Here is a 7,140-nt window from a genome sequence, read left to right as displayed (position 1 = left end):
TTTTTTGCAGACCTGCTTTCAAACTGGCTGGTCTCCATCATACACTGGTATGTGGGGCTTTTCTGTACCAGGTGCAGAACTTGGCAGTTCTGTAGTTGAATGTAATGAAATTCCTGACAGCCTGTCAACATTCCTCTGACAGCAGTCTTGTGCCACTAAGCACTTGTGAACTTGCTGGGAATTGTTACTGAGGACACTAAACTGTACTAGCTGTAGGACTGGTCCCCAAGGATGCCCCAGCAAGACTTTGAACTTCTGGCCATCAACCTGTGGCCACAACAGCCCATCTAGCTTTTCAGCCTCTGTATAGAACAACCTGACAGCTTTGGTGCTGAAAAAACTTGGTTATGTGGTAAGTGCATGAAAACTACCTACAGTACATATAGCAAGAGCCATGATGATGCAGTCAGTAAACAGTTCATGAACTATTAGTAGGCAGCTCTTCACTAATCGCAGCAGTCACATTGGAGAGAAAATTCTCATTTACCCAGTAGCCAGAATGCATGGCACTGGACCAAACAAGGTACCAGGTTGTCATAGATGGTGTTCCTATTTTTGGCTTGAGTTACTGCACCCACATCACCACTCTGGACCACAAAGCTATTATCAACCAATCCACAGAGAGGAGGCTTCCTGTTTTCTGAAGGTGGTGCTCACTTTGACTCAACCTCAAGATGGGGACTTAGTGTTGCTCGGCTGTGGAGCAAGTTCCAAGAAATCAGGCCTGACAAAGGGGGCTCGACCCCTGAAGTGACCACTGGAGACCCCCTCAGTGACAGTACTGAGCATGCTCCCCACCATCTGGGAGCACTCTTGGAATATTCTAAGTGGTTCTCAGAAGAATCATGAATATACAATGGGGCAGCCAGCTAAAAGGAGGGAGACGACCAACTCTTGATGGAATGTTTCCCTGCTTACCTGGATGACGACACGGTCTTGAAGGGATGTCCCAGGCCCATGGTGGTAGCTACCTCTGCCTTTCCCTTTGCTTTCTTGCTTTCCTTTCCCTTTCTCTTGCATCCATATAACCAAAGTGGTTTTCTCAGCCAAACATTTAGTTTCGTCTCAGTTGTGTTTGGGAAATCTCTAAAAGAACCCTCTATCCCGCCATAGTAGGTTGAGACACAGGTACTCTTCTCTCCTGTGTCTGGCAGGACAAAACCTTCCTTCATTTTGTCTCTTCCTTGATCTGAATCAACTAAGGTGTGGCTGAATAAGCAGAAAATTAATAAAACAAAACCTGGTTTAAATGACAGAAATGGGACCAGTTTTCTGTCCCTCCATGCAACAAGAAACCTTTCCAGTTCTTGAAAATTAAGGGTTTCTGGAAGACTGGGGCCTGCATCAGGGCAGGGGTAAAGACACAAGAGAATCTCAGGTCAGCTGTGTCCTCACTGTGTGAGTTTTTCACACTCTTGAACATTTCTACTCTATTGCTAATTAACACAATAAGGATGGAGTAAGGAAGAAATTATTCAAGTTATGTCTTCAAGGGAGAAACTAAGGTAATAATAACTTCCCAAAGAAATTAAGCCCATGTAAGCTGTGGACTTTACCTGGTCCATGGCAAGGAGGCAAAGCGTTCTGAGTGCTCAAGCTCTTGTGCTGGGTGCTTTCCCCAAGGCTGCAGCATGACCCTGGGGAGAAATGTAGGGGTTTGTAGATAGATAGTTGACATGTGAGGAACTGGCAGATCTTCATGGACAAGGGGAGCAGCCTAGAAGAGGTAAGCTGTACTTGAGGAGTAATGCAGCCAGGCTGTGGCACTGGAAATTAAAGAATTTGTAGAACATTTCCACTAGAAGCAGGGGAAAGCTGTACAAAGGCTTCACTTGAGGGGTGTTAATGCAAAACTGCTCTGAGCTTGCAATCTACAAAGCAGGTCACGTACACCCAGTATGGGAGTATTTTCTTTCCAGGAAGGCAATTAAATAAACAGAGGCAAGTATTACAGAATCACAGAATACATCAGCTTAGAAGAGACCTGAAAAATCATCCATTCCAACCTTTGATCCAGTACTGAAGGGCCAACACTAAACCATGTCCCTAAGGGCCAGGTCCACAAGCTGCTTAAACACCTCCAGGGATAGTGGCTTTACCACTGCCCTGGGAAGACCATGCCGGTATTTCAGAACCCTTCCTGTGAAGAAATATTTCCTAACATGCATCCTGAACTTCCCCTGGTGCAGCTTGAAACAGTTTCCTCTGGTCCTGTTGCTTGACACCAAGGAGAAGAGGCTGGCCCCTTCCATTCTCCAGCCTCCCTGTAGACAGTGATGAGGTCTTCCCTCAGCCTCCCCTTCTCCAGACTGAACAAACCCACTTCCCTCAGATGCTCCTCACAGGCCATGTGTTCTAGGCCCTTCACCAGCCTTGTTGCCCTTCTGTGGACACACTCCAGAACCTCAATGTCCCTTTTGTAGTGAGTGACCCAGAACTGAACACAGAACTTGAGATGTGGCTTCACCAGTGCTGAGTACAGGGGGATGATCACCCCCCTGTTTCTGTTGGCCACTGTGTTTCTAATGCGAGCCAGGATGCCATTGGCTTTCATGGCCACCTGTACACACTGCTGACTCATATTCAGTTGACTGTCAACCAATACCCTGAGGCCCCTCTCCAAGTCACAGCTTTCCAACCACACATCCCCAAGTCTGTAGTAACATGGTGACATTGTAACCCAGGTGGAGAAAGGACAGTCTGCAGTAAAAAGCAGCCCCAAACCAAAGAATTCTGCAAGCGTCATCTAGGATGTTCAAAACTACCTTGGTAGAAGCCCACACTAAAACAATGTCACAACTCAAGGAGAAAACAAAATGTTGCCCCCTCAATGGGAAAGTTAAGGTGCCTGCCATAGGGAAAAGGCTGCTATGGAATAAAGGGAAAACTTGTCCATGAGAATTGTTGGTAAATTGACATAAAATACAGAGATCACATGTAAACAAGGAAAAGGACCGCAAAAGGGTTTGGAAAGTGTCTTACAATGGATGCTCAAACTGTAAGCAAACGGACTTCAAATACATCAAAAGCAGCTAGGGGAAGGCAAGGGCTGCTTAGTGGAAAAGGTGTGAAAGGGGCACTCAGGGATAACAAAACTTTAGTACTCATTTGTAGCCTTTATGCCAGTCTTTATTGTGGAGGCCATAAGGAGGCTCCCTGGGAACCCTGGGACAGTTGATAGGAGCCAGATAATCCTGTGTAAGTACAGAAGCAAACAGAAAGCCTCCTTGTCAGTAAGTCTGCCCTGGCAGGAATGACTGTGGGGACTGAGCTGTGCCAAGGCAAAGCAGGTTGTTGTGCAAGAGCTCTTTCCTGGTGGCACTGGCATGCCAGTGGGCAGCTGGTGTCATGCCTGACTGCAGCACCAGCTCCAGAGGAGTCCTTGGGACCACAGTCTGGCACTTGCCCTGGTAAATATAGAAGTATATTGAAGGTAAGATTACTGAGGTCATAGATAAACTTGATTAGCTAGGAGATGATCAGCCTAGCTTCCATAATGGGCAATCCTTCCTTGTTTCCTGATGGTCTTCTAGGATGATGTGAATACACAGATAAAAGCCAGAGAGTAAAGTGTACTTGGATATTCAAAAAGGATTTAGTGAAGATTCAAAACAGCATTATCAAAGGAACTTATGACCACAGCTGTGCCGCTCAGAAGTAGGCTGTAGAGCACATTCCCAAAGCAAATGGATGGATTCATGGGCAAGAGAGGCATACAAAGGATGGTGTCTCCTGTGACCTTTGTTAAACAGCTAGGGATGCTGGTGGCATAAGAGGAAAATGGACCACAGTATTGTCCTTTTTAGCCTGGATAAAACATGAGGTTTGTGTTTATTAGGAAGAAAAACTCTGGTCCTGAGTGTTCCCAAGATAACCACCAGGGAAGAACCATGCTGGGAAACAATCTGCTGGCTAGGAAGCCCCAGTCCACTTTTTCAATTAGTAGTGAAGCAAAACAAACTCAGTTATTCACCAGAACATTGCTGTGGCATTTCCCTTTCTTTCCTGCATGTCTTTTGGAGAGAGACGCATGGACATGAGGCTCAAACTGATCCAACTCCAATGTTGAAAGTCATTCATCAGAACAACCTATTCCCCCATGTAGTTTATGGTTCTGGTCCATAGGGACTTGGTTTTGGCAGTGGTTTCCTACTGCTTCAGTTACTACTGAAACAGGTTGTTTAATTGCTGCCTCTGGTGGTGTCGATGAAAGCCAGTCACTGCAGCCCCAGATCTCAGGCAGATCCTTACCTGAGCCACAGAGGGATTGGGCCATAGCACCTGCATATCAATAAGATGATTAAAGAGAAGCTTGTCACCTCATATTTGCTGTTTATTGTAAGAGCACATTTAAAACCATTTCCCAATACTGTCACCAGTTGTAAAACCAAAGCATAGGACCATAACAGAGAAGATTTTTCTTCCCTAACAGTAATTTATTGTCTTTTCAATTTGCTGACTGCTGATTCAGATGCAGTGATGATAGCCTGGAAAGGACCTGAAACAATGTCCATTGCATTTCCCTATTCTACAGCGCTGTGACATAGAACCACTTTCACATGTGAGTCTTGCTCATTCTTTAAAATGCTCAGTGAATGTTGCATTGCTTCACTACCCTGAAAGTTTTTTGAAGTATCCAATACAAACCTGCTGCCAAAATCAACAGTACTTGCCTCAATGGGAAGGGGAGGATGAGTAATTGCCCTCATTTCTTTTGCATATTAGAAAATCATCACTGTGTCCCCTTTCTCTTTTCTAGAAAGAAGAAAATCTAATTCCTTGTTTCCTATAGGCTATACCCTCCACCTGAGTTGCAGTCCTCCTGCACATGTTTTTGTTGGTGTGACAGACTCAAGCACCATAGCTGAGGTTCACTGTTGCTGACAGCTATATAGTTCAGCAGAGAATTAACCCAAATGCTTCATACCCAGTGTTATGTTAAAGACAAATTGCCAGATGGGTTTTTCCCTCTTCTGTGGTTTTTTGTTTGTTTGTTTGGGGGTGGGGTGGTGGTTTGGGTTTTTTTTTTCCCCTCCTCCTTCTTTCCCCTGGTATCAACTCCTCTGATTCCCACTGGAACACCCAGCCTTTTATGTGGGATGGTCATTTGCCCACTCAAGCCTTGCTTACGCCCCTGCTTGAAGTCCTCAAAATTTTTGCACCTGTGTTTATTTTATTTCAGTACTTTGATTCCTAATAGGTTTTCATACTTTTTAGCCATTAGTGAAAGTGCTTTCCTACCCTATCAGCATGGCCATCATCCATGATTTGATAGCTCTTGTCCACCATTCATTTTTCAACCACAAATTTGAGAGAAACTGCAGTAGTACAGACTTGTGTGGCCTTTCTTGAAATGTCTCACAAGTCTGACCACAACCTGCTGATAATCAGTGCTTTTTCTACTTATCTTAAGGCCCTTCATGTATGAGGGCACTTCAGATTGCTGCTGAAAGCCCTATTGAGCTCATGATATGGCACAACTGCGGCTTCTCTCTTGGCCCCTTACCCAGTGAGATAAGGACTTTGGTTGATCTAAGGTGGCTTTTCCCTCCCCAGTCAAGATGCCAGAGCCCTTCTCACACTTTCTTGCTACTTTGTCATCCCCCAGGTGCTCACAAAGAAATCATTCAATCCCATCTTCCCTGGTCCCAGCTGCCCTGGACTGCAATTCCCTGGACCTTTCTTTCCACTCTGATTTGGCTTTTCTCTTCCCTTTTTCATCATGGTTTGTAGACCTTATCTTATTGCCAAGTATCTACCAAGCTGCTCTATCACTTTTCCCCTTGGCAAGACAGTAAGGGGACAAAATAAGAAGGGAAAAAACCCTCCTTGAGTCAACATGTCTTTATCTTGATGTTTAATAATGCAAAAGCAATGGCTGTGTACAGAAGCAAAGGAAAACAAGGAATTTATTCTCTAACTTCCAGGTGAAGCAGGGCTTCTAATACATGTAGCAGCTGCCCTGGAACATGAATGTTGTGATAATGAATGTCAGAGACAGCCTTAGCAGTAGCCAAATCACTGGTGTGTTACCTTTCTAGATACCAGTACAAAGCACAACACTATGAGGGCTGCTACAAGGAAAGTTAGTTCCACCCCAGGACCATAGATGAAGAGTGTGACCAAAAGTGTAGCTACAGCAGCCCTGTGTACACCAATGACTTGGAGTAACATGGATATGCATGACCAAGAAAAGAGGAAGGGAAAAGCAATCTGAACTCATTGTTTGTCAGGAAAGCTTTTGCTCGTATCTTAAGGCAATGTGCCAGTATTAAACCTTCCTTAATTATTTACTCCTTCCTGCCAATTTATTAAGCAATTATATTTCAACTAATTTTCTGCAGAGGTTTTCCTTATCCACTACAAAGTGCTGACACCCTGAAATAATATTTGCAATAAAATATGAAATTCCCATAATCAGAATTTTTAAATAGACTTTTGAAAGAAATAATGCTGTGTGGCAATGCTGCACAAGCTAGCAGGCAGATCTGCAGGTGATTGGTTGATGCTACCATAACATGAAGCAGTAGCTTCATGGGTAATGATGCAGAAATAAGACTCTTGAGGAACTCACAGATGTGCAGGAATGGCAAAACCAGTAGTGGTGAAAGGGAGGTTGCTAGTGGCAATTAAGGGCAACACGAAGAGAAGCAAAACCATCTCCACCCTTGTTTGCCTTCCAAACTAAAACCACAGCTTTAAACATGTAAGCACCAATAAGATTCCCTGCCCCATTTGAATTTTACACTGCTCTACCAAGAATGTATTCAAAGGTTTTACATAAGAGGTTTGTGTAACATGGAAGTTTATATAACATAATACACCAGACTCCAACTTACGAATTTTACATAGGCTACTTCAAGTAAAGGGGCTCAAACCATATGATATGTTTCATAAGTTTGTACTACAAAGTAATGATTTTACTAAAACTATCTTCACATAGTACAGAATTCGCTAAAGACTAAATGATCTATCCAATACCTGTGGTTGCTCAACACCGAACTGTTTTCTATAGTCTTAACAAAAAAGAAACTAGTAACCTTAGAGACATGTTAGAGCTCCCTCTGGTCTCTAGAGGTGGTAAAATGAATTTTCTTGCAAGCATGTTAATCACACACAGTCCTTGCCATGACAGTAAGC

The sequence above is a fragment of the Melanerpes formicivorus genome, unplaced genomic scaffold (assembly GCF_026170545.1).
Source record: "Melanerpes formicivorus ecotype bairdi unplaced genomic scaffold, bMelFor1.0.p_v2 SCAF_1, whole genome shotgun sequence".
NCBI lineage: Eukaryota > Metazoa > Chordata > Aves > Piciformes > Picidae > Melanerpes > Melanerpes formicivorus.
The sequence above is the reverse complement of the archived record's forward strand: the minus strand, read 5'-3'. Positions refer to the sequence as shown.